This window comes from Panthera pardus, unplaced genomic scaffold, assembly GCF_024362965.1.
Source record: "Panthera pardus isolate Hobbes unplaced genomic scaffold, ASM2436296v1 HiC_scaffold_7, whole genome shotgun sequence".
Lineage (NCBI taxonomy): Eukaryota > Metazoa > Chordata > Mammalia > Carnivora > Felidae > Panthera > Panthera pardus.
Window position 1 is genome coordinate 1,758,587 of NW_026527002.1, and position 27,340 is coordinate 1,785,926.

A 27,340-nucleotide genomic window follows, 5' to 3' on the forward strand; every position below is an offset into this window, starting at 1 on the left:
CTACATTGTTGAAGGATATTTTCACTGGATATTCAATTCACGGCTCATGTTTCTTTTCTTCTTTTTCAATACTTAAAGCAATATTGTGTCAGTTCCTTCTGACTTCCATGGTTTCGGGTGAGACATCTGCTGTCATTCCAGTCGGTGTTCTTCTATAGAAATAAGTCACTTCTTTGGCTGCTATCAACAATTTTCTCTTTGTCTTTAGTTTTCATATGTTTGAGTATGATATGTACTGGCATGGATTTCCATGGGCTTATTCTGTCAGAGGTTGGCTCAGATTTTTGAAAATGAGTTTGTGTCTTTCACCTTTCACATTTGGGAAGTCTGCATCCATTATTTCTTTGAAGCTCTTCCAGCCCCACTCCCTCACTCCTCTCCTCGTGGGTCTCTGATACCATGGGATGTGGGACCTTGGCCATTTTCTGCCTGGTCCCTGAGACTCTCTACTTCCATGGTGGCAAATGGAAGGTGTGCTCCTTGCTTATTCCTGCCGCCATTGCCCCAGCAGAGGAGTTTGAGCCCCGCAGAGTGGGAGGGGATGTGGAATTCCAAATTCCTTTTTGGCCTACTGAAAACATAAAAGCAGAAGGAGAGAAACGGGGTACGGTTCTCTACTGCTGTTTGCCCTCAGTAGAGGACATATTACCAAAAAAGTTTTCTGTTGTTAGGCCACCCTCTTCCTGTTTCTTTGGAAGTCTTTTTGTGCTGCTGGTGATTCTGGATTGGAAGCTTCTATAGCACCCAAATATGTATAGGAGGCAATCCGGAAACCAAAGGGATACTCTACTATGCTGTTCCTCAAGTGCTGAGCTTTCTACAACATCTTCCTTCATCTTTTCATCTCGCAGAGTCTTCATATGCTTGTTTTTGTGTGTTAAGGCTAAGTTTTTTAAGTTGTAAAAAGGTAGGCTACTCCATCTTGAAATAACTGGAAGTCACCCTTGGACTTATGTTGTGAATTCCATTTTACTTTTGGTAACTAACGATTCTGCTATATTATTGTGATGTCATTTATAATCAGGTAAACCCTACAGTGGTACTCAGTTCTGCAAGGTTTTTGCAACTGTGTCAGTACTATAGTTGAACGGGGAAGCCCTTTGTCCACCTGTCTTTATGTGGGTAAAATACATGCTTCCTTTTTGCAAGGTGCCAGTTGAAGGTGAGATTTCATAAGCCAAGGTAAACAAAGCCTGAACCACAGGATGAAAAGCTCATACAAACCAAGATTGTAATAGTTTTCCGGACAAGTTGAAGCTGGCAAAATGTTAGCTAGAACGAAGATAAATAGGAAATGGGGACTTGAGTCTCGGGCATTACCTGATAATTGGAAATGACCACGTTTTGTTGGGTTGAGTAAAAAGGACAATTCACATTCTGCCCTTTTGCGTTGAGTCTGTCTCACAGACTTACTGAGCGCAGCAGCTCCAAGAGATTTAGGAGTCAGCAAGAACAAGAGACACATTTACATATGATCCATCTTTTAACTACACACTGCAGTGCTTGGACACAACATGGAAAAATATAAACCAACTGAACACATGGAGCTGGTATCCTTAGTCTAGCTATTACCTTCTGCGGGTGGTCACCCTCCACTCTTTGGTGGAGTGCTGTGAATCTCACAGAAATTCCTCTCGGTGTCAGAACCAGCCAGTGGCAGCCCACATCTATCTTTCCTCCAGAGGAAATGTAGAAGAAACAGAAGACGCTGACGTGGCAACAGAACGATGCGTGCCAGGTTTGTTGAGAGTGCTCTTACCCTGCTTCCACTTTTCAGCAACTTTTTCTATTAAAGTCTTCAGTGATGTTCTTAATTGCCTTACGTAAGATTTAGTGCAGTCTCAGTACATAAAGAAAGTTCTAATACGGTCTGCTGCTCTGAGAGAGTGGTGTTAGGCATGTATAACCTGGACACGGTAATTTAAACCAAACTTAAGCTTTCATCATGGAACCCTAGGTACAACATCACCTCTTCTTAAAGTTTGATTGTTCGTATTAATTTTTGTATATGTAAAAGGATGCTAACTAAGGTTATTCACTTTGGTGCCATTTACAAGTCTATCATGCTTTAAAACACAGTACAAGAAGGTAAACCAACATTATATATACATTATACATTATAATGTATACATTATGTACATTATAACATTATCAATATACCTTTAGTCTATCTAGCATCTATTGTATTTAAGCTATTGGAATCCATTTAATATAAAAGTGTCACTTACTTGCAAAGTCTTTCTCTGAACCTCATGTAAGTCAGCTTCACACGCTGTTCTCTATCATAGTTCCTTATTTAATTTCTTCCTGGCACTAATCATCACAATATAAATTCATATTATTTATTTATGTTTGTCTTTACATTTCTAGAGTGTGGCTTCTACAATTAGGATGTAAGTTCCATGAGTGTAACAACGTCACTTATTTTTTATTGGCCTCTCTCTGTCCCTCACACACTCTCTAACATCCATGAGACTCTCGGCGGTAATTGTTGAATCAAATAATCGATCACACAATCCACCAGTGTATTCTGTAAGGGTAGGCATTATGGTCCCATTCAATAGATGAAGCAATTGAGACTCTCAGCAGTGTAAAGAGGACATTCTGATGGCTTTGGTCATTACCTCAAGGGGACTATCAGATCCAAGAGAAGGGAGGGTAGAGAACACTAAAGACACATGTGTTTTCCATGGCTTAGGTTGCTTACATGTAAGTGCATTTGCGTATTTGTATCAAATGTTATATGTTTCACCTTGCTCTCCCTTGCCACTTTCAACTCACTGTCCCTCTTGCCACTCTCACGGTGCTCAGCTTTGAACTTTGCCGTCAAATGATTCTATTTCCTATCTAATCCTTGTTTCAGCAAGCTACAGTGTCTCTAGTCATGCCCCCACGCTGTGGATCTGGAAGATGTTAACCCCTAGCCTCTTGCTAATCCTTCTGATGCCACAGCAGTCATCATGACTGCAGGTTTCAGAATCCACGTAGATGATGACTCACACCTTCTGGTTTCTCAGATCCTCTGGCGATCCTGTTTCCACTCTTGGTCTGCCACTGACACCCATACCTAGATCTTCTGGCGACCTCCCGTTATCTCGAGTTCAAGTGTCCTACTCTCCTTCTTCCAGTTTGATCTGTCAAGCACATGCTACCTAAGAATCTCCATTCTGGTCACTTGTTGACCCTACCAGGATCTAAAATTCACTGACCCTACTATCTTTCAGTCTGACTCAGTGTCTGAACGTCCTCTCATTTCGTGAGCAGCTTAAATCTTGTAATCCACCATTATAATTACTTATTTTTATTCTCTCTGAGTCCCCTTGATCTGTCTCACCTTCATGTCGCTTTGGCTAACCCCTAAGCCTGGCTGTATCCAACTATACCTACTCCGTGCCTGCACCAGGGCACCTCAGGAAGGCAGGGGGAAAACACACAATTGACAATTTCAGGTGAGTCTGTACTCACTAGAAATTATATTACATTTCTCCAGGTGAATATTTGATACCTTTTTCTCTTTCTTCAAACTGTCCATACCTCATTGTCAGCTTATGACTGTTTACTGAACAAAACAAACATCTCCTCGCCTTCACCACTTTATCTACCAATCTTCCCTCGCAGGTGTACATGTTCTCCTCCTGCTCTCCTGTTGCTATGGATAAAAGTTCATGTGATACAATAGCCTTTCCACTTGTGCACTAAACCTTGTCCTTCCCACATACTCAACAAAACAATTCCAAAGATTTATCTTTCTCCTATATCATCAAATCTTCCCTTACTATTAAGGGAAGACATAAGATAGATGATAGATAGATAGATAGGTAGATAGATATAGGTAGATATAATATATATATATATATATATATAATGTATATGTTACATATATACTAGATATTATATATATATATATATATATATACACACATTAAGCCCACCAGAAACATATTGTAATATCTTCCATCTCAAAAAAAAATCAAAGTCAAACTCTCGTTTAACCTCGTATTACCTTTAGCTACTGTTTGTCCCCTTCTCTTTGTGTCCTTTAAAGGAAAGTCCTAACAGGTTGTCTGTGTTCATTGTCTCCAATTTCTCTCCTCCCGTGCCCTCTTTCAACTACTCCAGTCTAAGCAGCCCTTGTCTGGGTCACCAATAAACCCCACTCAGCAACATGTAATGGTTCATTCTCGGTTCTCATCTCAGCAAGCCTAATAGCACCACTTGACGCAGGTGATCATTGTCTCCTACTTGGGACGTATCTTCCCTTAACTGTCTGGAAAATACTTGTGGCAGACTCTATTTTCCAGAGATGCCTACAAAAATATTTCCCATGTGACCCACCTTTTTATAAGGTGAACTTAACACTTCTGCTACTGAGAGGTGGGGCCCATGTTCCCTCCTTGAGAATCCCCACAGGCTTGAGATTGTTCCAACCATGGCATATGATTGAGGTGGCACCACGTGACTGTTTAAGATTGATCATAAGAGGCCACGCAGGCGTGCCTGGCCAATTCAGTCAGTAGATCACGTGACTCCTGATCTCAGGGTCCTGAGTTCAAGCCCCACGCTGGGGACGGAGCCTACTTGAAACAAACAAACCAACAAACAAACGGACAAACAAGCCATGCCTCTGTATCCTAGCCATAGGAAGAATGGAGGAAACGATGTGAACATGTGAGTGTTGTGTACAGAGTACTTGTAGATTGCTTCTGTGTACTTACCCTCCCTGATATAAGACTATCATTATTACTGCTCTAGAAATCATCACTCTCTTTTCTCTTCACACAAGCGATAGACTGCACTTTTCACTTGCACCAAGAATCAAATGCTGTATGGCCATACTGCTTTTGTACTGAGATCATGGAAATATACTCCAAATGAGGAACAAAGCAAAACTATTTTCCAAGAATACACTGAAGGTAGGTGGTTACAAATATGGCCCTTTTCTCTCATTAGTCTCTTTCTCCCTTGTTTTCCATCTCCCCATCTCTGTTTTTTCCCACTTTTTCAATCCTTACAGTCAATTCTGTGCCCTCCCACCTTTGATCTGAATACTGACGCAAATATGTCCTTCTTCCTTATTCTTTATACCTCTTCCTTCTACGCTCGTTTCTACTTATTCCTTAGCCTTAAATGCTCACTATTATCTGCCAGGGACTCAGACCTATACCAGGTCCTTAGAAAAAAAAATAGTAAGTGCAACTTGGTCATTTTCCTCAAGGAGTTTGTAGTCTACTTGCAGAGTAGAGACTGCAGTCTCTACTGCAGTAGAGACTGCAGATGAGAGCCGGTGAAGCAATGGAAGGACATTAGGTGTCTCCTTGATCTTTTTCTTCTGAATTCTTTACTCTCGATTACAACCTGCCAACAAACTACAAACTTCATCCAATTGAAAGCAGGAATCAAGGAAAGTGTTCTGGGGAGAGAACAAAAGCATCACAATGCATATTGGGCCACAAAAGTTTTGTCAAGAGACAGTCTCAGTGAGGAACAGATTTTCAATTAGCAGGGATTAGAGTATAGAGACAAGAAAATGGCTTATCGTTGGAAAGAGTACATTCATTTAAAATCTATGTTTCTGGAGGAACCTGATGCGTAGATGATTGCTTTTCATCATTCATGAATTCTCCATTGAGAATTTGCCTGCTCTAAAATGTATTTGTAAGCCCCAAATTGTTGTGCTTTTGGAGTCATTGGGGATGTTTGATAAGTGACAAAACTTTGACTTGACAGATACGTATGTTCCCCACCGAGGTCGAATGAGGCAAGAAGCGCTGCCTTCTTGATTGATCCCACTCACAATGCCGGCTAGCGTCCTCTTCACAGTCTCCTCGGTGTCAGGTGTTTCACATTCTCGTTGGAGATTTTCATGTGCAAAATAGCCCCAACACATAGTACTGGGGTGCTGTCTAGTGCCCCCACTGCAGGACAGCTGTGATGTGCCTAACAGAGAAAATACATGTATTGGAAAGCTTTGTTCAGGCATGAGTTAGGGTGCCGTTGGTGTGACTACACAACTAATGAATTAATAACATATATTAAACAAGATTTCTAGACAGAAACACACATAGAGCAGGTATATATGGATAGGCTGATGAAATATTGTGACCAGAGGCTCAGGGGACCCTAACCCTGTACCTGCTCTAGAACAATGGTTCTATTTTCATGCATACATATATACATCATACACACACACACATGTTTTATATATGTGTTTCCTAGATATGATATATATATGATATATATATGATATATATATATCGTATATATGATATATATATGATATATATATATATGTATATATGATATATATATGATATATATCATAGGTAGGGCTCCAAGTCAAGTTTATAAGAAACTCATTTGTGACATGCAGTGTGCTGGGCTTTCACAGGCTACTCATGGACACCATGAGGCAGGTCACTTTCAGAAATTAGTTTGAAGCTTAACAATGTCTTTACTTGCCCATGGAAATGGTAGTGTTGAACTTCAAACTAAGTTCTGTCCAACTACAAAGAATGAGCACTTTCTTCATCCTTTTTAGGAATCTTCATTGACTAATACTTTGGGCAAATAATTAGTGGGTTAGCTTGTAACATCCATAAACAAAGCACAGATTATAGGTAGAATATGAATGTCTATTTTCTAGTCTTTTAAATATAGCTGAACTTCACTCCAGGAGAATGCATGGGTCAAATGCTTCCCTGGATGTCCTTATAACTCTCTTGGGGAACTTGTTCTCCCTTCTGCCACTTGACTCTTTGATCAGACGATTTTGACCTCTGCTGTCACTGTCTTCTCAAATGTTTCCTTTGAGTTTGCTCTCCCTTTGGGGATTTTACTCTAAATTAACATTCCTCGTGACCATTCCTCGCTGTAGATGCCCCTTGGTGTTGCTGCATGTAAACTCTGGGCAGGGGATTTGTGTGTCCCCAGACGTTGCCTTTCGGTTCCTTCCTGACCCGCAAATCTTACCTTTTTCCCCCCAGCCTTTTCATTTCCCTCCAGCTTCTCTAACTCACCCCATTGTGGATTTGTTCACCAATTCACAAGCAATTCGGGGAGTCATGTTCATTTGGGTGTTAATACAAGAAGAGACTCTATGAACTGCCCATTGAAAAGTAATGGCTACTTTTCCATTTCATGCATGGCTCATTGGGCATGTGCTCGTTACTTATAATTTGTATGACCAATAGTTGTAACTGGTACAAAGTCGTCAATTTGAAATTTCCTAGAAGATGGTATTTTATTTGGTCTATCCCGGAAACATTCACGCTGTAAAATAGTAGGCCCATGCATTCTTAAAACAATTGCCATATCGCATCCGTGGGCAATGCTTGAAAATCACTCTCAGAATTCCTGCAGTAATTTTAATGATTAACCTGGTAGCCTTTGTGACGCACAGTTGCTCTCATCATTTGATTTCAGGTGGCAGAAAGGAGCCGCCACAGCGAGGAATCAACATCACGTCTGTTCTTTACGTACCCTTTTCCACCAGAGATGTGGTGTATACCTATGCGGGGGAGTAAAATATATCAAGGCTTTTCCTGTAAGCACTTGTCTCTCACAGGTGGAAGTATGAACAATAAATCAAGTTTTTGGAAAGAGTTGGACCTGTGTTTACCCCAAATGTATAATTACTAGTACAGAAGCACTTCAACTGCATTCCTTACTTAAGAGTATTTGACTCCTCCTTGTTTGCTGCCAGAGAGAAATTTCGGTTGCTGAAGGAGTGAGGCTAAGGAGCTCGCGGACACTCATCACATGACAAAATGAATCATGAGTCGTCACGTGCTTTATGGGCTAGAGGTTTCCTAGAAAAATAAGCTTTGTCTTCATTTTAGAGGAACACACCAGCGTTCTGAGATAGTCCATGCTCCCCTCTGCCGCGCGGGCAGATCCTTCCAGGGCCCCGGGCTTGCCCGGGGCCTCAAGGGGGAGGGACAAGTGACCGTTGCCTCATCACATGCAGTATCATGTGCCAGGTTCTCTGAGGGCACGATCTGTTTGCGGCTGACCTTTTAATTAGAAGCGTTCGAGTCAAGAACTGCAACATCACACAGTGAAGGGCATAGTCTTCTCGTGTCTTGAATCCTGTGGCGTGGCTTCCGCAAGTTCTCCGTTTCCGGCGCCTGGCAGCATGTACGTGAGCAATGGACATCTTCTGTGACTACACCAAGATGTCAGGCACGTAGGTGATGGTGACTACCGGCCTAGAAATATTGCACGGCTCTTCCTGAAGGCGAGGACAGCAGATTTTACGGCATCCGGAATCTAGATCCCCGGGGAGATAAAGAAAATGTCACTGTGCATTCACGCCATACAAATGGCATTAAAAAACAGTAGTAGTAACGTTAACAGTTTTTATTGTGTGCAAGTGACTTGACGAAATGACCGATTCTCATAATTCTGCAAAAGTAGTCACTGTCATGCTTAGCATACAAATTTGGAAATGAAGCTTCAGGGAGACTTAGTTATCTGTCTGTTAGCTACCCAGCATTTAAAACTGTAATCCAAAACCGTGCCTTTCGGACTCAGTTTCTCACTATCCACCATCCACATCAGCTCTCCTTTCCCTTCTTTCTCCCTGCCTTTCCTCCTTTCCATCAAATCGATCAACACTTTTCTGCTGAATGGCTAATGTGATCCAAACGCCGTTCCAGACTCTCAAGATAAAAACAATGAATACGGTGTCAGTTTATCTCTCAACAGATTCTCACTTCAGTAGAGGACACAGACATGAAAAACAGTAATTTCGTTAAAATATGCAAGTTACCAGAGAAGTAAGTAAGATAAGCAAGTATAAAGTCCACTGGGGGCCCAGAGGGGATCAAAGATGAACACAAGGTGACCCTGAGGAGGGTGCCGATGGGGAAGGGCTGCCGGAAGCAGCGCCAGGATGGCGATGGATAAAGCCAAGGATGAAGTGGCCGGGAGAGCAGGGTCAGTGTGGTTGCAGAGTATGAGCGAGGGGCAGCGGGATAGGCGTAGGGACAGTGGCCGCAAGCCCGGTCCCAGAGTCGCACGGGCGGAGTGCGCCTTCCTCACGGTGTGCCTTGAGCTCGGACGTTTTCCTCCTTGCACTTCAGTGTGTACCGGGGTGTAAATAATGGCGCTCATTCCACAGGTTGACGTGAAGATAAGTGAGTTAATACTTGTCACTCACTTCCGAGAGTGCCGGGCACATGGCATTTTACGCAGCGCGCTCGAATCAAAACCACCGTGGCTATGCGTGCTGGAGACAAGTTACTGAGGCTTTGTGGGCCAGGCAAATGTCCTCAGACTTGGACCTGGATGAAAGGGAAGCCGCTGAAAATTTCATCCGGTGGAGGAACGGGATTGGCTCTGCTCTCCGGAGGATGACTGTGGTAGCACCATGGAGGGAGAGGAGGCTGCAGGGAGCGGGTTAGGCCAGCCCTGCCCGGTGTGCACTTGGGAACACTGCATGCATCACTCTTTAATTGAGGCCCTCCGCTTTTTGTAAATGCCTGGCTTTTCCCAAAGGGCCAATTTAAAGGAACAGCAATCATTTGGACGTGTAAACCGAAATACACGTTCATTACCGGCTCGCATCTCGTACTAATGTGGTTTTATGTATTTTTCTGAATGTTGAGAAAAGAAAGCTTGCCATAAGACCTCATTTCTCGTATTAGAAACCTCCTGGGGAATTCAGGATTTAGCAGATAATTCAATTGCACCCACGCTGAGAAACGAGACAATTGAGTTATACAAACTTTTCTTTTATGGTCACAAATTTCAATGCAAAAACTATATTCATAGAATTGTATTTCTTAAGGAAATTACTCTCAGACTTATGTCTTAAGTACATTGTTCATAAATTAGGTTCCTGGCACTTGTGGGTCAGCAAGCCGTGATTGTTCCATATTATTCTTTTAGTAGGGACCACTTGGGAAAAACCATTTAGCATTACCTACGAAAACTTAGAAAGTTCTCTCCTTCGTATACGTACCGCACAGTGATGCTTACACATGGCACTGGGAGATTTGTTCAAGAATATTCATGGCCACGTTATTTATACCAGCTCCAAGCTGGAAATAAGTCGGATGGCCATCACAGCAAAATAGATATGTGTTTTGTGGTTCATGTGTGCGATGAGCTCTAAAAAATGCTGACGTGAAGTGAACAATAGTTACATTCAGCAGCAGAGTGAGTCACAAAGTTGATGTTGAAATAAGAAGCCAGATACAAGAGAACATATACACTATGATTCTATTTATGTAAGGTTAAAAAAAAAAACAGACAAACCGGTGTTAGAAATCTGCACTGTGGTTCCTTTTGGTGAGAAGGGGGGTCATGGTGATTGGACAAATCACAGCCGGAGTCTCTGGGCTCCGGAGCCCCATTCTTGATGTGGTCCTGGTCACATAGGTTCTCATTCTCCTCCCTCCTCCCCTCCCTCCTCCCTCTCCTCCCTCCATCCCTCTTTCCCCCTCTCCTCCTTCCCCCCTCACCATCTCCCTATCCCAATCTCTATCTCTATCTATCCATGTTTTTTCACTCATCTGTGCCTTATTTCAACATGCCTTTTTAAAAGATAATATTCCAGGGGTGCCTGGGTGGCTCAGTCAGTCAAGTGTCTGACTTGATTTCAGCTCAGATCATGATCTCAGGGATCATGAGATCGAGCCCTGGGTCTGACTCTGCGCAGACAGTGTGGATCCCGCCTGGGATTCTCCCCCCCTCTCTCTGCCCCTCTCCTGCTCACATGCGCTCTCATTCAAAATAAATAAATCAGCATGTAAAAAAATAAATTAAGGGTAATACTCTAGTGTTTTGTGCATATTTTTAAGATTATGAAAATAAAACATATATAGAATGTTAGAAGATTAGGAAAAAATAGCCATAATTATCAAGCTAAGAGAATATTTCAACATTATAGCACAATATGAATTATCAGGTCTGGAATAGTCATGATATGCTGTAATTACATGAGAATTTTAGAATTGTAACAAGACAACAGTGGGCTCCTATCGCTTTTATTTGTTAGACACCATTCTTCAATAGAAAGGAAACACACTGAACTGCGTGTGACTCTATTACTTTTTAAGTAAATGGAATAAAAACCATGAAAACTTTCATTGCTCAGAGCTGAGTCATACAGAACTCTTTCAATCTTTGAAAGTCCTAAAGGACACATTAATATACAGATCTATGATGTATACAATGTGATAACAAGGTCAAGGGTCTGTGCTATGTCACAGATACATGCTTATCAGCAAGTTTTGGCCTAGCTTCATGTAATTTTTGGCCTAAGCCTAGTTAATCGTGTCTAGAAAGGATAGCAGGATATTCATTTTGTGTAGCCAGTTTTGCATACACACACACACACACACACACACACACACACGAACATATTCTCCAAATAAATGCACACATGATTCAAACATGAGCACTTGTCAAGCACACCAAGATTCAGGCTTTGGAAGAGATAATAAACCCATAAAGTTTCTAGACAATCCACGTTGGAAACATGTCGGCTTCACTATAAAGAGTTTCTGTCTCTGAAACAGATTTGAGTTTTGAGAGCTCTCAGACACAGTTGGTATTATCAGTCTTTTTTTACGGCCATTCTGATGGGTAGATGATAGCATCTCCCTGAGTGGTTAGTTTTGTTTGGTTTTGCATTATTTTTTAAATATTTATTACGGAAAATTTGAAACAGACACAAAAAGTAAAGAGAAAAGTAGAATGAACCTGATTTACCTAACATGTAGTGGCAACAGTTCTCGGTACATTGCCCGTTTTATTTCCCGTACGTCACTACCTGCTTGTTGGCCCCTCCTCCCCCTCCAGGGTTATTATGAAGTGTCTCAGACATCAGGAGTGTCACATACTGTGACACATACTAGTGTCACATGTACCACATACTAGGGATGTGCTGGAGGCTGTGGTTTTGTTACTTTTAAGTAATCTAAGAAATATTTTTAAAAATCTCCAATATGCACAATTTCAGATCTATATCCACCTACGGGAAAATACAAGTCACAGAACTTTACAGACCTCTAAAAATACTGGGATCTTAACTTTTTTTTTTAGATTTAGAGCTAAAGGATTTCAAAAATCTTTTTAGATTTTTGCTTGGAAACTTGATTGCTAAATTCCGAATGTCATTTCGAAAGGTATTCATGTATTGTTGATATACTTTTAAAGTTTACATTTCTTTTCCCTAGGATAAAAGTCAACCATACACACTTTATAGCATGAAAATAACAAATTGCTTCCAGTTCCCTTTGGAAATATCCAGTGTTAGCTATTTATTATGATTCTTTTCAGATTTTCCTGTGAATACCTTTTACATAGTTAAGGTCGTACTTAGTGTTTCAGTATTTTTCAAACCTTGGATAATATCCAAGTTTTTCCTTTTAAAGGAAAAATGTGAGCAACCCATGGTTTGCAGATCCCCCAGGCACCAGGGCCTAATTATTTAAAAAACTAATTTGAGAATAATTTATTTAAGAAGCTATATTTTTATCCTAGGAGTATATCAAGTCAAAATTTCACTTTGACAGAGACGTTTTTGTAACCGATAAGATACACGTCTAGATTATAATTAAGAGTGAAATACGTTGCAGGGTTCTAGAACTCACATCTGCGAGGGATCAACAAAGCCCGTTTTGTAAAAAAAACCAAAACACTGGACTACCAGATTGATCGTTCATAATCACGGGCAATGAAACTCCTTTGAGCCTTGAATTGGACCTTCCTGTCAAGTACACCCTTATCCAGGAGGATAACACTTAGCAACAGGAAGGAGTGAGAAGGATGTGACCAGCCCTGGAGGCAAGGGGCAGGTGGTGCCCCCTGAGCTGGGTCCTGGAGGTGAATCGGGGCTTACGGACGGGGCGGGCCAGGTAGGAGATGGCGTGACCTGAGGCACAGAGGAGGGTCTTGTGTTCACGTGGGAGGGGGTACTAGGTGAGTGTGTAGTGTCTGTCCGGCAGGGCACAGTGTCCCGCTCCTCGGCCTAAGCGATCGGGAGCCGTTGAGGAGCTGTACGAAGCATTTAGTGGCACCGTTAAAGTCAGGATGGGCCTCCATGTAGTGGTCATGAGGAAGCTTTCAGCAGACCAGAAGGATCTTTTCCAGCAGACTCTGATGGTGTTACCCCTCTTCCTATCTGGCCTTGGTCTGGCGTTCAGACGAGTCTTAGGGCGTGGGCCCTGCTCTTCTCCTGTCAGGCAGAACGACAGGTGCCCAACTGTCCGGAGGGCATGTCTGCGTGTTGGCACATCTCCGCCCCCGGCCTTCTCTCCGATGGCTGGTTTTCCCCAGAAGGCTTAGGACCGCGTTGTCTCAGGTCTTTCTGGGGGGCACACGCTCCTTTTTGGTAGATCACAGCTTCACACCTGGCCAGGGGCTGCCATGGCCAAGAAGAGCCCTGCTCTGTCCTGCCTGTCGTGGGGCAACAGAAAGCTTTACTCTTGGTTTTCCGTCGAAGAGAAATAAATATTGTTAGTTTGTGCCTACAGAATTATAACCTCCCATATGTTTTCCCCAAAATATCTCCTGGGTTACGGCGTAACCCTGGGGAAAGGAGGTCAAAGGGGGAGACTCTGGGTGGGGGCCACACCTTTGCCCCTTGGCACTCACAATAGCAGGTGGGAAGGAAGGGCTGGCCCGATTTCGGTGCTGGTTCTTCCAAGGTCCTGCTGGCCAGCCGGCCACATGGGGAGGGAGTCTGAGGTGCAGGGAGTGGGGCTCTCCCTCTGCTATTTTTACTTGTTTTAGCTCCGTGGCCTGGCAAGTGACTCAGTCAGCATTCAGTTTACCCATCTGTATAATGGACATAATACCAGCTCCACCTCTGAGGATTTTCGTGAGAATAAAGCAAGTCATTTTATTAAAGTGCTTTGAACCACGTTTGAAAATTAGCACATTTATTACTTCTTTATTTTGAGGTAGCCCCTCCCTTCACACGTATTTGCTGAATAAGTGTCCGAATAGACACACGAGTGAATACATGAGTGGAAAACATGGTTCCGAAGACACATTTGGCTTCTGCCTTACTTTATAGTCTGTAATTGCACAGGCTGACATACTTTATCAGTACGCGGCATATAAACCCGCCCTCCCACCCTCGCACAGATACCACACGCACGTCCTGCTAGAAGCGACCCAGTCACTTCCTCGAGTGGGTAAGTGGGCACTCTGCCCCATTCTGACCACTGCTGTGCTCTGTCCTGTGCCTCTGTTCTTAAATGAGCCCATCATGGGGAGGTAGCCGCCACTGTTTTCACCGTAAAAAGTCCCTCGGAAAAAGACCACATGCAGCGTTCATGCAAACTTAACTTGAAGAGTTCTGAGGGTTTGTAGAAATTGCTTTCAGTCGCATAAATCTGGAGTGTGTGCATCTGGGGTGGGGCGGGGTAAGGTTTGATTACTCTGCTTATAATTTGTGGCTGAATGAATTGGCACCCACCTGTGTTGAATGTCCTGTTGGTGCCGAGTCGTGGATGTGGCCCGCTTCCCGGCTACAGCCCCTGAAGTTAAGATGCTGTGAGTCGGTGTGTGGGTGAGCACGCAAGAACACAGACGGGTGGCTTGGAAGCTCACAAACAGGAAAGCTTCCACTGGTTCTAAGGGGAGGAACCATCCCTGTAGGGGGCTGGCGGGAGGGAGCAGGGAGTTGGTCAGAGATCTTTTCCCCTTCGAGGCAGGTTACTCTATCATTTCTAGATGAAGCACAGGGCTATATTTGGTAATGCAAAATGTCGGGCTGGAGAATAAGCGACTCACTTCATGCAAACAGATTAGCATATCACGTATACAGTTAGGCCTTTGCTGTTTCAGGCGTGGGGCCCACCGTGGAAGCTCACCCATCACCGTCTGCCAGGGTGCTGCAGCCAGGTTCCAGCATCTCTGGTGGGGACAAAACACTACCTTCCGAATCATTTTCAAGGTCGTTTGCTTCTGGAGACTTGAAAAAGGTCTTCTGTTAGACCATTGGGGTCATTTAATGCAAAATGGTGTCAGCAGGATCAGTAGCAGGGCTCTTTCTGTCCACGGGTAGCCCTCCTAGCGGGAGTGAAAGAAGTTCCCGGCAAACAACATGGTCATTGTAAGTGGGGCCCCTCTAGGGCCGCACGGTGGGGGATGACCACCACTGGTCACACAGTGGATAATTGAATCGGTTCCACTCACCGGTCACAGTGGCACGTGCTGGTCAGTCATGCCCCAGTCGGCAGGCGTTGGAAGTTAGGAACGTCCTTGCCAGCATGCGCTCTCTCTTGTCTTTTTGAGGATGGTCATCCTAACAGTGGGCGTGGAAATTGGTTCAACTATGGAAAACGGTATGGAGACCTCTCCAAACATTAAAATAGGAGCTGCAGCCATGTTCTATCATCTCTTGTGGGGACAAAAACCCTAGTCTGAACACTGCATTCCGGATCATTTTCAAGGTTGTTTGCTTCTGTAGACTTTAAAAAGATCCTTGGTTGGATCCTGGGGGTGATTTGATGTAAAATGGTGTCAGTAGAATCAGTAGCAGAGTTCATTCTGTCCATGGGTTTCTTTCTCACTTTTGGGAATATATGCAAAGGAAAGAAACACACGACTCCAACAAAATATCTTCACCTTATGATCACTGTAGCGTTTCCAACAGCCAAGACAAGGAACCAGTGTCCATCAATTTATGCATGGGTAAAGAAGCTGTGGCATCTCTCCCTATCTACAGAATGGAAGAGAGCCATCACAAAATGTGGAAATCTTACCATTTGCGGCAACATGGATGGACCTTGAAGACACTATGCTGAATGAAATAAGTCAGACAGAGAAAGATGCTTTAGGATCTCATGTATACATGGAATCGAAAAACAAAAGCAAAACGAAACAAAACCCCAAACTCAGGAAAAGAGATCAGACTTGTGGTTACCAGAGTCAGGAGACGGGGAGAGGGGGAATCAGAATAAGGTGGTCAAAGGCACCAACTTCCCGTTAGAAGAAAAGTAAGTACTGGGGATGTAATAGAGAGTGTGAGGACCACGGCTAGCACTGCTGTATGGTATATAGGAAAGTTGTTAAGGGGGTAAATCCTAAGACTTTTCATCATAAGGAGAATTTTTCTCTTTTCTTTTCTTTTTATTGTGTCCACATGAGAAGACAGATGTTAGCTGAACCTACCGTGATGACGATTTCACCATATATGTAAAGTAAACGCTCACCTCAAGCTGTAAGTCTTAACCATATACAGTGATGCGTGTCAATTATTTTTCAGTAAAACTGGGAGGAAAGAAAGAGCTCCCCGTATCTTTTTAATTTTTTTTTTTTTTTTTTTTTTTTTGAGCTTGCATCTCAGTGTTTTACTGAGACCAGTGTTGGCACAGATGAGGCACACAGAATCCAGCTGAATTCCCTAGAAGCCGTCCACAAGGTTTTCCTCGGAGCCGCCATCACTGTAGACAATCCTGACCATCTTGTCCTAGTGGCAACCCTTAAGGCTGTTCCGGACAGCGGGGCAGCCCCAGACAGACTTACCAGTGGCAGATTCCAGCACCGGCCGTTTGCCTGCAATGCTGACTTTGAGCTGTACCGACTCCCGCTGGGCCCATTGAGCCCAGCAACCGCCTGATCTGCTGGCTCCACCTTTTCCTAGATAAGGAAGGCACAGTTTCTGGATGAGTCCGGGAGAGGCCAATGGTGTTTCCAGAGGCAGAGAAGGTCCCACAGAAGAGGGTGGGCATCATGTCCTCTCTGTACACACAGAGTATTCCCCTTCTGAGGGGCTCTGTGTTCAGGAAATGAGTCCCACCTGGGGAAAGGACCCTTGCATTCATGGTCCCTGTCTGGATCAAAGTCCCTGACCCCATCGCAATTCTTGTCTGGATCGAGGTATCTATCCCTATTGCAGTCCCTGTCTGGATCACGGTCCCTGTCCCCAATGTGGTTAATCTCCAGATCATGGTCACTGTCCCCATCGTGCTTCCTGTCCCCATAATGGTCACTGTCCCTATCGCAGTCCCTGTCTGGATCACGTTCCCTGTCCTCATTGTGGTTCATCTCCAGATCATGGTCACTGTCCCCATCATGCTTTCTGTCCCGATAATGGTCCCTGTCCCTATCGCAGTCCCTGTCTGGACCATGGTTCCTGTCCCCATCATGGTCCCTGTCCAGATTGAGGTCCCTGTCCCCATTGTGGCCCCTCTCCAGATCATGGTCACTGTCCCTATTACAGTTCCTGTCCAGATCATGGCCACTGTCCCCATCGCAGTCTCTGTCCCGGTTCCATTCACGACTAGGGTCCTGGCTGAGGCTTCGAGGTTGGGAGGCTGAGGAGCGGCCCCACCACACTTTTCAGAACCCCAGTCAAAGCTTCAAGGGGGACTTCACCAGCCCTTGGGCCCTGTGCCTCTTCCCCATTTGGCCCCAGTTCCCAAACCCAGTCACTGGAAGACACAGAACTCACACAGAGGTTTCTTCTGTGGGTGTGTGCATGACTCCTGCAGATCATTGTTGCAGATATGCAACTTTGGAACAGCTGGTAAGTGGGCACTGGCCCCTTCTCAGGGTCCTTTAACTTCCCTCGAGGGTTTGAGAGTGCCAGAAGCCCGGGTTCTTGAGCTGCCAGCTCCCAACTTCAGCAGCCGCTTTGCTGGTTCTGCTGCGGTGGCCCTGTCCACCACGCTGCTCGGACAGTGAGCCTGGGACACCACCTCGACTGGCTGTGCTGCTGCTACTTGGCTTTGTCAGAGCCAGCGATGCCTTTTTCTTCCTCTTGAATTTGCTGAATTTGTTCTGCAGAGCTGCCCCCTCCTTGCTCAGCTGGGGGTATCACCAACCTGGTGGCTCCCCAGGGGACTGTACCAGGGGTCCCGTGGGCTCGGGCAGTGCCCGCGTGGGCCAGGAGCTCCTGAATCTTAAGGATCTTCCGGTGACATGTAGTGGCAAAGGCCTCCGCAGTCTTGGAGATGCCAAAGGCGCCACTACCCTTCGATTTCCACACCACCCAGAGTAAAGCAATATAGAAAAGGAAGCTTGCTCTTCTGACGGTTTCCAGTCATCATTGTAGAGAAGAAAATGGCCAGCGTAATGCATAGTACAGATTCAAATTAGACTGCAGAATCTAAGGCCAGGGAAATCGCTGGAGACTTGGGTATTATTATTGGAGAAATTCTTTTGCATGAGGTATGGTGTGAAGAGTCATTTAATATTTGCAAATGTGTTGACATTTTATAATTTCATCATCCTTTTCTTTTTTTTTTTTTTTTTTTTTTTTGTCCATGGAGAGGTTTTAAGCTACTTGTGCATCAAGATATATAATTCAAAATTAAGTGGGAAAAAAAACCTATCTTTTGGTAACTGTATACAAAGAAAGATCATCACTAAGTATAACCTTTAGAGTATTTGTATGGAAAAAAATACATGTTATAAAGAACAAAAGTATACCTGAGTTGAGATTTTTCCCATTAGGTGAATAATATGTTAAACGTAGGGTGAACATGATGTCAGGATGGACACGGTGGTCTGTTTTTATAGAAAATGAAAGTATAGCACAACTTCCTTTTTAATGATTTGCAGAGACAGAAGTTCAGTTGTTGTATTATCTTGAGCTTTGACAGTATTACTGCTTTGGGGGGGGGGTTATGATTTAATCCGTGTCACATGTGACTGTGTGGAAACATGACATGTGAAAACAGTCTGTTGAAGCACTTTGGTATGGCTCTGTGCCGTTGCTTATTATCAGCACTTTACAGGGAGCTCACGTTCAAGGCTATCAGCAGAATGGAGGACAACCTCCAAACTTCTAATACCTGCTCGGAATTATGCTAGTCGAAAATTTCAGGAAATCCCTGAAATTTTTTCTCAGAATTAGAATGGAGATAAGAAGAAGGGATATGGTGATAACGATCATAGATTTCTCATGAAGTTAGCTTTGCTCCTCCTAATAAAAAAATGCTCGTAAGGCGCTGGCTGTCTCAGATCAGCAGGGTTTCCACGTTAACATGGAGGCACCTTTGAAGGTTAAGGGTTACACACAGAGATTGCCAAACCCCCAAGCCCCCTGTTCTGTTTATATAGGTCTTTGGCGGGATAGTCAGTTCTGTTTCATAACTAATAATTCCCCCCCCCACCCCCACAAAAAAAGAACTACATTACTGTGCAAAAACAACAGTCCTGTAAAAAATACTGATAGCAATAGGAATCTTCAGAAAACAGATTTTATTTCTTTCAAGTAATAACTGGGAGTGGTTGTGTATGTATCATTCATTTCTGAGCCCTTTTCTCAAATCAAAATTTAGATTTAGAGACATATCTCCCAGATGGGATGAACATTCAGCAGGTGTCAAAAACTCTCCATTATACTGAAGTCTCAAACTATGATGGTAAAACCTCCCACGGAGCGTTTTTTTGTTTGTCTGTTTGTTTGTTTTGCTTTTACAATTAGGATTTTTAACATGTTTGTCTCTGGCGCAGATCTGTTTTAACAAGGTAAGAAAATATTTCTCAAGCAAATCCAAATATTCACCAATCTGATGGGAAAATGTAAGGGTTAACTAAACCTTCTCCGTTTGTATCTGAGGCAAAGCTTTGGGACATAATTAGTTTTTCTTTAAAATGTTTCCTAGAGATAATTTTCTCATCCTCCAGCATCCTTCTCCAGCTTGTGTGGGAGGGCAACGTGGCCTTCAGGCGAATCCTCCCCACCACTCTGTGCTCCACGGAGCAGGAGCCAGGAGACCACAGGCAGGTGTCGGGCTCACCCCCTGCCTTTGGTGGTGTCCCAAACTCCACAGGGTACAGTAGTCCAGGAAAAAATGTGAGATCAGCCACCCAAGTCGAATGGAAAATTTCAGGATGTTAGAAAATGTGGGGACAGCTGATGGCTGAGGTCATGGCTCAGAATGATTTTTTGGTTTACCTGTTTACCCAATGCATTTCATCCATTCCAAAAAAAAAAAAAAAAAAAAAAAAAGAAAGAAAGAAAGAAAGAAAAGAAAAAGGAAATGAAAACTCACAAGAAGAAAAAAAACGGTTGTTAATCTATTTTGACATGCAGGATAACGAGTATCATTTTGTAAAATTTATATTCATGGATTTAGCACGATCTGTGTGAGCCATATGACAAATCTCTCTAGAGTTTTTTGATTTTTTTCACTCTTTGTTCTTTGTGTCATTTCTCAGAAATTACTTGAGTGTATATATTTGTAAGGAAATCAAAGCCATTATAGAGCTAGAATTAGACTAATAGATGAATATTTAAATTCATTTGAGAATTTTTTTTTCAGAGAGGCAGACACCCCTCATTTGGTTGATATGCTTTGCCTCTATGCCTTAGGGTTTTCAAAGACGTCGCTGAGGGCTCCTGGAAGAAATGGAAGAATGTCAGGAGAGGGTTCTCCATTGAATTTTTGGTCTACACAGAGAGAAACAGAGAGAGGATATGGAATTTATTCCACTTGACATCATTTTTGGAAACTTGACCCAATAAATGCTGGTCCCTTTCTTCTTTACATTCTCCACTTCCCTCTCATGGGCCCCACTGAATTTGTGCCTCTCCACCATGCCAGGCCCTACTCAGCACTGTCACCCTGCAGAAAGTAGTCAAATCAGTCATGTGGATATTCTCCCCAAGGGTCTTCCCCCAGTGAGTGTGTTTCAAGGGAATGAGGGGAAACGCCGGGGGCTGGCAGTCTAGAATATATGACAATGCCCTTGACCTAAAGATTCCATGTGGTGTTAAATCCGTTAGTGTAAGATCTCCCTGGAGTCTTCCTATGTTAAAGTAAACTTTGAGACTGCTTGTGGCGGGGTGGGGGGTGGGGTGGGGGGGGTTAGTATACACCATGTGACAGAATTCTGACCAAAAAAATCTTTGGGAAACATCTGAAAAGATTCATATTTTCTGGAGCACAGTTTGGAAACCGGAGCCAGGCACTGATTTTCAAACTTGCTCAATGAGTGCCTTGGAGGAAGTTTGAAAAGAAGCAAAGAGGCAGAATTCAGGCCTGTTTCAAGAAGAGTCTTTCTTACTCATTTCTTTTATATATCTGGCTTTTCAGTGACTAAGGTTTTCTTTGAAGAAAGGTCTCCTTGACCAAAAAAAAAAAAAAAAAAAAAAAAAGATTCTAGAAATATTTGTGGATGCTCAAGACTGAATCTCAATGTCAGCTATTTTTTCCCCCTGGCTTTGCTACTCCTCAGACTTTCTTATGGTATTTTTGGAATGAAACCACATATTCAAACTTGAGTATGAAATCCAAAAGCCAAAAATGTCTGATATTTTTTCCCACAAGTGCGTTAGAACCATGAGCAAATGAAAGGACTCCTCTTAGTGGGAGATCACTGTGGTGGCTCAACAGAAGGAAAGAAAGATGAGGGCAGTTCTGTTGATTTATGTATAAATTCCTCATGTAGTTCATTAGCTGGACACTCTCAGCGGAGCACCAGGCTGTCCTGGGCAGAGGCTGTAAGTCCCTGAATTCACCACAATAGTCGCCTGCAGGATAAGGACACTGCATTCCATGGGCTTGTTCCATGGACTTCTACAAAACTGCAGCACTGTGTGTGTAGATAAGGGAGGCCCATTAGAAATTGTGATTTTTGATCACAGGCCCAAGAAGACGAGCAATCCAATTTGAAATAGAAAAAAAAAAATGATTCTTGAATATCAGCTTGTGACCTTATATTTATACTGCGTTTTCCTAAATTTCCAGATCAAATACATGCATTATTAAGCACAAGTCTAAATTATTACTTAGATTTAGTAGGTGAAAAAACAATAGAGGCTGATAAATGGGCCTGGTTAGGGTCCCGTGGCCGTATTTGGCCCCTACTGTCCACAGCTCAAGATCTCCCAGGAGCCCCCTCACTGGGCTGGGGCAAGCATATTTGGAAGGGTACTTAAGGAAACCCCTGGTAGAATGCTGTAAAATCAGTTTCCTGACTGCTGGTGTTTTTTTTTCCTCTTTCTTTTTCCTTTTTCTGTTTTTTTTTTTTTCTTTTTTAGTTACATACTCTATAACTTGCTCTGGGCAAAATTCTCTCATCGGGCTGTGGGATAAATTCAAAATGAGTAGCAGAAATGACAACTTATCTTTATTTCAACATGGAAATGTGGTTTCTCCAGATGTTTCTAATGTTCCAAATAGGGATTTTCAAAGGCTGAACATTGCATCAAGGCTGCCAGCCTGGAGGACTGTACACAATCATGTTGCTTCTGTGTGTGTGTGTGTTGGGGGGGGGGGTGTTCTGTCTGTCTCTCTCTCTCTCACACGCACAGAGCACGCATACACATCGTAAATGTAGACAGTAACATAAATCAATGCGTAAATAAAGATCCATCCGAAATGAATCACCATTTTTCTTCTTTGACATAGTGACTGATCACAATTAGACACAGATAATAGGCAACTGCCTTATTGGTAGAGCTGTTAAGGGTATGAAAGGGCCTTAAACAACCCAGAGCATTGAGTGGTGGCTGAGTCACTCTGAAGGGTGGTTTCCAAGACCACAAGAAATCAGGAAGGCAACCTACAAGAAACATCGAAAGCACACACCACACCATAGGAAAATCCCATCTATGTCCCCCTCCTCAACATACAGGGGAGAGAAAAAAGGGAGAGAGAGACGCGCGGAGAGAGAGAAAGACAGAAACACCGAGACAAAGAAGTTTCACAAAGTTGGAAATATGGTTTTTGTTAGAATCACTGGTATTGCTGTTTTAATCGCGCCTTTAACTTTTCTCTGGGGAGCGGTGGAACCAGTGGCCGGAGCATAAGGATTTGAAAAATGCATTAATGTAGTGACGCTTTGCCTAACTGCTGCCGAGGAAGGACTATCTGAGTGTGCGAAGATACACAATGCAACGCATTGTTTCAGCTTTGAGGTGCTTTATGATACCTTTAAATGTTTACAGTGAGACGTGAAGTTATCCCCACAACCGGCTAGGTCGTGTCTACTTTGGGTCATTCATTCAATGAAAATGTTCTGTTTATCTTTTAGGTCCTGGGATTGTGCAAGGCACTGGGGGGGTAAAAGCGTGATCCCTGACTCTGCATTTACATTTAGAATTCATAGTCCAGTGAGGAGCTAGGCACATAGGCAAACAACTGTAGCACAAATTATGTATGACGTGCAGTGAAATAGAGATAAGAAACTCGAAGTAGGTCTGGGAAAGTCAGGGAGGCTTCTTAGGGGAGGTAGCAGTTGAATGACATTCTAAGAATATGTGGGAGTTAGGTAGACAGATAGGCACAGTACGTATAAAAATGTAGTTGGCTCGGGAAACTAGAAATTGTTCCGTATTTCTGGAGTATGCAAAAATATAAAACAGAACAAATTATTTATTTATTGAGGGAATCAACAAAAGCTTACAGGTTTGAGTTCATATCTTAACATGTACGGACGTTGCCTTGAGTACCACGTGCTAAGACAGCATTTTTGTTTAAGTTACTCTATTGTGCTAGATTAGAAAGATAGAAATATAGATTTGCTGTATTACAAAGACAGAAAGCCAAAGCTCTGTTTGGTGACTTTTCTGCCATCTTTCATCGTGGCTGAAAGAGGGTGGGATATTTGCATGGAGGCGATGCAAAGGCCTGATCGCTTATCCACTAATATTATGTTTCCCTTGGAGTTAAGCCAGTGGGCCCCAAATTCTCCCATATTAATTTTGCCTCCTTCATCAAGACTCAGCCTAGAGCCACAGCCACACCATATATTCTTAGAGAGGCTGAGGTTTGGTCAGAATTATTTGAGAGTCTACACAATCCCCAAATAGGCACTTTCTGAATTTGTAAGACCCATCGATCCTTCCCACCCTTTCTGCGTGTGCTGAGGCATGAATAGCCCACTGGGGAACCGAGTATTTAATGTGGCTAATGAATTGGCCATGGTGTTTCTGTGGTAGACAAGTCAGCTTCTTGGGTTCTCCTTACATATATTTAGGAAAAAGTTATTTGTAATAGGAAAAAATTAAACAGAACACCAGAAACATCATCTCTTACCTTCCTCGTAGTCTTCTGAGTGTTTATCTATTACCTGACCAAATATAGTCTTGTGATTACTAGATATAAAAAGGCCAAGAAGAACAATGTGGGCGTTTTGATACAGCTTACTGAGGTTTTCTTTTTTTTTTTCTGATGCCCTCCATGGGTGAATTAGGTGAATTAAATTGGGGTTTGGATCCCATTCTCTGTTTGCTGGAATCTATGGTTGCTGGATCCAAAAGCCCAGGTAATTGTTTTATTTCTTCTTTATTTTCATATTTTTGTTTGTTATGGAAAAGAGAGTAAGTAAAACTTGGCACCTTATTAAATACAAGTTTACATTTTTCTCTTTCCTTTTGTAAGTGATAAGGGTTGGTACTTTGGTCCTTCACTGGGTTAAATGGGCTCATTTATAGGAAAGGGCCAAGGTGGGCTTCCTGCCAATGTTCAGCTCAATTTTTTTAAGTTTATTTATTTATTTTGAGAGAGAGAGAGAGCGTGAGCAGGGGAGGACAAGAGAGAGAAAGGGAGGGAGAGAGGGAGAAACCTTAGCAGTCTTCGCACTACCAGCATGGAGCCCCACGTGGGGCTAGAACCATGAGATGATGACCTCAGCCAAATCGAGAGTTTGCTGCTTAACTGACTGAGCTTAACTGACTGACTGGGGCCCAGGCGCCCCACAGTTCAACTTTTTTTGTTTGTCTTTAAGTATTTTTAAATTTGGTGCTATTTTAAATTGAGTTAATACAAAGGTATTGAGGAGTCTATGTTTAGAAACTAACCCGATTACTGTGCAGACTGGCTCTCGAGAGCTATGACGTCTGCGTGTTTGAGTCACACACATAGGTGGTAAAGAGCTTTCATAACAAAACCTACATGCTCAGCACTAATGGGACACCATCTTCCAAACCCAGCTCCCACTCAGGTAGACCAAAACCCCGTCTATGTTCTATTTAAACGCTAAATACTATTTTCAAGAAAATGCCTCAGTTTGGTTTAGAATTTATATTTTTCAATTTCCTGGATTAAGAATTTTAGACACCAAGTGACTTAGAATTTTAAGTGCTGTAACTCACACAGGGATGGAATTATGTCTTATGAAGAGCAAGAGGCTATTACTGCATTTCAAAAGTTCTTAAATGTGATCTTTTGATCTCACATGACGTTAAGTGTGACACTTTTGAAGGGTCTGCTTGACTAGGGAGGACTGTGGTCCATAGGTGACATGTAATCCATTTTCTGGAAGGCAAATGTCTCAGAGAAGCAGGTTGAGACCAGTCCCACCACCCATGCCTCCTCTTGGCTTGGGTTTTCTGGCACCTAAATAAATAAGGACATTCTCATTCTTGTGGACGACCCCTGGTAGCCAAGCACTTATCTCACTTTCAACAAAAGGGTCTATATCTTCCAGTAACTTGTTGCCCTTGTTTAGCGTCTGGTCACAAGGGAGAATATTGACAGGCAGAGTCCCAGGGCGTCAGTGGCAATTGCATTTACCAAGACAAACGTGAAAATCCTATTTCTAATCTTCCTTTTCAACTGGGCTTCAAAATCTTTTTCTTCTGCATGTCATTTGAACCCTCCTGATTGAGTGAAAATTATTTTGGTTTTTCAAATTACTTGGTCTTTGATATAGACCCAGATGATAGGTAAAGGATATAGGGAGAGAACAAGACTTTGGGCATCGGATGTAAGGTAAGCAAAGTATTTTGTCCTGTGAATTTTTACTTTTTTTTTTCTGATTTCAGAAGTAATTTATGATTACTTATAAGTACATGTGTGTTATATCAAGGCATCATATAGAGGGTGACATTTTCAAAAATCTTTCCAAACTCATTGGATGATGAAGCACTTTTTGAACATTTTAGTGGCTTGTAAATATGAGAAACATCATTCTGACTTTTTTCAGCTTTTCGCATGGTTCTAGGTGAGACAGCAAAGCTTATGGGCATGCTGTCTATATGCTTTAGTCCATTATGATAATGTGGTTGATTCTCTGATCATACCCACCACAGGGGATTTTCTATTAATTCGTGCGGGGGGGGGGGGGGGGGTAGGTGAGAGAGACCGCCAGTGGAAGGAATGTGTCTTTCTGGTAGGCAAAGACAAAATAATAAAATGGATGAGTATGTATAGATTGCAAGCTGGTTTTAGCTTTAAGAAAAGAAGAATATATTGAGGGGCACCCGGGTGGCTCAGTAGGCTAGGCATCCGATTCTCGATTTCTGCTGAGGTCACGATCTCATGGTTTGTGAGATTGACCCTGCATCGGGCGCCATGCTGGGCATGGATTCATTCTCTCTCTCTCTCTCTCTCTCTCTCTCTCCTCCTGCCCCTCCCCCACCTCGAAGAAAGGAAAAAAATATTGAGCTCCGCAGCGTGCACCCCTGTGACGTGTGCTTATCATAGATTCGTTTAGTATCTTTGCCAGCACCTGGACTCAGGAATTGTCCCCAGTATACACCAGATGAGGCTGAACACAGCTCTCCCCACTGACAACCTAGGCGACAAAACTGCACCTCGAATCCGGATCGGTCCGATTACAGCCTTTGTACTACCCTCTGTGCTCGTGGAACAAGACCAGAATGACCTGGATTGCAGTGCAGCAGCACTGATTAGTACTTCTTTAAAAAATTCTATCATACAGATTTTGATGGCTCGCCATTATTTCAAATGGCCCCGACAGCAATTTTTGCAGGACACATGAAAATGCGGGCCCCTTCTTGTTTAAGATTTGCAATTGGGGAAGAAAAAAAAAAAAGAAGAAGAAGAAGAAGAGTAGCTGCCTTTAAAATCAATCAGGACACCTCCATGGAAAATTCCCTGGGCTGTTTCGCGGTTGGCAGGAGCGGAGGAGAGAGCTGGCATCCCGGGAAGAGGCACACGCCCGGCCCTGGGCCGGCCAGAGCTCAGCCCCGGAGTTGTCAAGATTTTCCTAAATTGTAAAAATCTAAAAGTTACATTTCAGAGTCGTCTTTTCTTCTAATTCTTTTTTATTGCCTTCTTATTGCCTTAGGAAAGCCGTAACACAAAAGATCCTTTTACAACTTTTGATTTAAAATGCAGATTCCGAGAGGGGTTTGCCCGGCTTGTTCGGGGAGGAAAATCTGTAGGTGATGGGTGTTCATCCTGCAAGTCACAACCCAATTATGGCAAACAGATTTGTTGATTGTAGCTTATGAATTCAAGAAAATGTTTGCACAGTTCCTAATATATTAAGAAAATTGCCCTGTGTTCTCACCCAATTTAACTTTATAAAGAAATCATTCTAGCTATGAAAGCTGTAATTTCTTTCTCTTTTCTTTGTTTTTAAGTCTTTTTAATGTTTATCTATTTTTGAGAGAGACAGAGCGTGAACAGGGGACGGACAGAGAGAGGGAGAGACAGAATCTGAGGCAGGC

The 27,340-nt window shown here is 43.0% G+C and overlaps 1 pseudogene; it reads right to left on the minus strand.

Moving 5' to 3' along the window:
* Positions 1-16,366: 16,366 nt before the first annotated feature.
* On the minus strand, positions 16,367-18,045 carry LOC109254767 (negative elongation factor E-like; annotated as a pseudogene).
* Positions 18,046-27,340: the final 9,295 nt, after the last annotated feature.